General features: G+C 39.0%; 1 protein-coding gene across 5 annotated transcripts in view; it reads right to left on the bottom strand.

The window, feature by feature from the left end:
- The window catches only part of reln (reelin), a 154,080-nt gene that overhangs the window by 90,294 nt on the left and 60,316 nt on the right, over positions 1-3,470 (bottom strand). The window lies entirely within an intron of this gene.

Raw genomic sequence — 3,470 nt, 5'->3', positions numbered from 1 at the left:
AACAATGTTTTAACTCAGGAAGAGTTCAGAAATCAATATTTGGTGGAATAACCAGGAGGTTTTCAATGGGGTTTTATAGCAGTGGGCTCTTAGTTTTTTCCAGAGCTGTATAAGTTGCCCATGCCCTGTTTGTCAAAATGTTGAATTGGAAATAAACAAAACACTCATAATTATGGGGAAATTTCAGAGAGAACAGAGAGTGGATAGGAAGAGAAGGCAGCAGGGTTTGGATTTGGTCAGAGGGAAAAAATGATTTAAGGGGGAAGGGTTGATGGCCTTGTCAGTCAAATACCACAATCTGCTGTCAAGTGGCGAGGCGAGCCAGTAAAAGCAAAGCAGACACACACACGGACTCTCTAAGCTATATAGGAGCGGCGGTAACATGTATGCAGATGGACAGGCTGTCACACTCAGAGCTCCCCAAAGGGCTGGGAGTGGGTAATTACCATCCATGTCATCCATGTTAGATTACATGTTGCTGTTGGCCGTAAGTATCCCCCGGAAACCGGCTTGACAGCTCCCTGCTAACCACACGCACAAATTATATAGACTGCTGATTTACCCTGAGCCGCAAATACATGTTAAATAAACTGCTGCTTAAAAGAAAGAATAAATGAATAAATTATATGCACCACAAAAGCAAACAAGGCCAGTAATTTTCTCTACTCTAAAATTTAACTTGCATCAGGGCCTGCAAATGATAAATTGGTTTAATTGTGATTAATTGATTAATTTAGTAATCGATTAATCTCAACCAGGAGTGTGCAGTGTAATTTACTGAAACAACAACAACACACTGAGCAGTAATTAAGTAAAAACTGTACAAAAAATATGTACAATTTGCATTTAAGATAAAAAAAACAACAACAACTTTGTCTTCAAATATATTTTACCCCAAATTTCTGAAGTGACAGATTTAGCTTCACCTGGTCCAAATTCTGTAAAAAAACAAAACCTCTGATTAAGCTCTTTCCGCTACTCAATTGATAATTGGTCAATGCAAAAATTACTAAATTAAATGAATGCTATATTACTGCAATTTAGGGAATAAAATGTTTATTTCCTTATTGTTTATTTCCATCTTTTGAGGTATTTCTAATGGCTCTAAAATGCTTTGTTGTATCTTTTTGGCTCAGAAAAAAATATTTTGTTTAACAAGATAGAAAAATTTGGCACAATCTTTTTAGTCAATTAATTGATTAATCATCCAAATAATTTATATAATGATCTATTACTAAAATAATCATTATTTGCAGCCGTAGTTGCATCAATGGTTCGGACTGGCGGATATTTGCTTGGCGCACAAATGGCCCGAAATCTTTGGGGAATGTTTTCAACACTTCATTAAATTAAGGCATTTCTTAAGTCCAACCCTCCTGTCAAGAAATAACTAAGAAAGATGCTGATGAGTGTCTAACATGTGAGAATAGAGAACACACACTCTCCTAGTTAGAGGAAAAAAGCCACTATTTTCCTGAAACCCCAATTAAAAGCTCATCTTCTCTTCCAGCCCACTAAGCCCGTTTAGTAATTATGATAAATACGTGGAGTTTCAGAGGGGTGCGGTCTTTGTTGCCAGCGCTGATTTGGAGCATTTGGACCTCTCCCTTTAAAATAACACGCCCTAATTGGTTGATTTATCCCCAACGTTGAGGACTCCAGCTGCGTTTATGACTCTACTGATCTGGACAACAAAGGGCAGAAACAAGAATCACATTTCAGCTGGAGGATTTCTCATTTTTCAGCTCTCATACAATACAGTTTGAATATTTTCTTCATTCTAATGGTGTACCTATCTCTGATTTGTGCAACTCCACCAACCACTCCCTCCATCCTTGAATTAATTAATTGGAAAAGGGCTCTTAGAGAGCATGCAAATTTAATGAAGCTGCACAGAAGAGGGATTTGGGAGTTGTTTGGCAAATTACCTGCTTGTTAGCCCGGGGTCATTGATAGTTATTGCTCCAAATACAGCCAGAAGAAACACGGTTACTGCTCTCAGTATGGAGCTTAAAGACAAGAGCAATTGACCTTGACTGCTGCAAGTAGGCAATAACAGGAAAGATTAAGAAAACAACTGTAGCTACTTACTTTGGGGTGAATATGAGATTAAGGAAAAAGCGGGGATGTGATCGGAAGAAATGCTTTTATTTTAAAGGGGCAGCGTTACGTCAAATCAACTTTTTTCAGCTTTACATAAAGTTAGAATTTCATTCCCTCATCAAAAAACCTAGATGGAGTGTTACCTTGATTTTTTCGTGCATGTTTGAGAAGTCCTTTCATCGCCATGGCAACCATTCAGCTGTGCAAAACGCCTGGGTGGACCTAGCCCCGCCTTCAAGGCACAGCTCCTCCTCAAAGCTGCAGTTTTAAAGCTTCGGCCTCACAGAACAGCCCTCCTCCATGACTCCCCGACTTGGCTCTTTCAGACTAGCCAGCAGCAATTAGCAAACACCTGGTGGAACTGCGCGTCAGCTGAGCTCATTATATGCAACACTTTTCAGTGAAATGCTGGTAAAAATGCTGTCGAAGGATTAACAGATTACTTCCTGAAGGCAGAGTTTCAGAAAGAACAGGACTTTTTAAAGAGACAGAGGCCCAATTTCAAGGAATTAAATTACGAAGTCAAATTTCTTTTAAGTCTTATAAAAATGCTATTAACAACTGAAGGCAAAACACTCTGTGCATGGAAAATACATAATACTGCCCCTTTAAAAGCAAAAAGAGAAACTCTGATACATGAAAACTCAAGTAAGCTTAATGCTTTGACAAAGATTTCTCTGCCTGTCACAGAGCATCTGGGTCAGACTGGATGCTGGGAAGAATTAACTACATTTACTTAGAGTCAACGAACGAGAGATGACTCCAAGCAAGCGGTCGTGTCTGGTTTTCATCAAAACTGAGCAGGGCTGATCACGGACAAATAATCCGACACCAGCATACAGTCCATCTGGGGCAGCTGCCTCTGCAGTGGTTCATTATGCTACTTTTTTTTATTTTATTTCAACCTTCTATTTAATCTCAGACTGTTAAAATGATCATCAGCCCAGCAGGTGGGGCAGTGACCTTTTGGTAATGAGGATGTGGGATTCTGGTGATGTGGACAATATGTAGCATTATCGATTTGAGAAGTGCCGTATCCCGAACAGCTAAGTGTGTGCACCCGAATCTCTGTGCAAACTGGGCTGTGCACATAATTATAGGGGTCACGGCCTTTCCTTTGGGAAATAACCCGATATAAATACAGAGGAAAACTTGAGACAGGGTCTCTATGCATTTTTCTTGGCAAAATTTCACAATTTTACAGAATTGAATCTCAGAACTCTTTGTTTTTAGCCTCAGGAAACCAAATTAACTTAATAGTAATTTATTGGATGATGCTGCTTATGTAATAGGGGTAGGTGTAAAAATACCCACTCCTTTAAACGTAAAAATATACTTTAAAGTTGTTTTTCTTTTGCTTGCTTTTG

The sequence above is a fragment of the Poecilia formosa genome, unplaced genomic scaffold (assembly GCF_000485575.1).
Source record: "Poecilia formosa unplaced genomic scaffold, Poecilia_formosa-5.1.2 Scaffold246, whole genome shotgun sequence".
NCBI lineage: Eukaryota > Metazoa > Chordata > Actinopteri > Cyprinodontiformes > Poeciliidae > Poecilia > Poecilia formosa.
The sequence above is the reverse complement of the archived record's forward strand: the minus strand, read 5'-3'. Positions and strand labels throughout refer to the sequence as shown.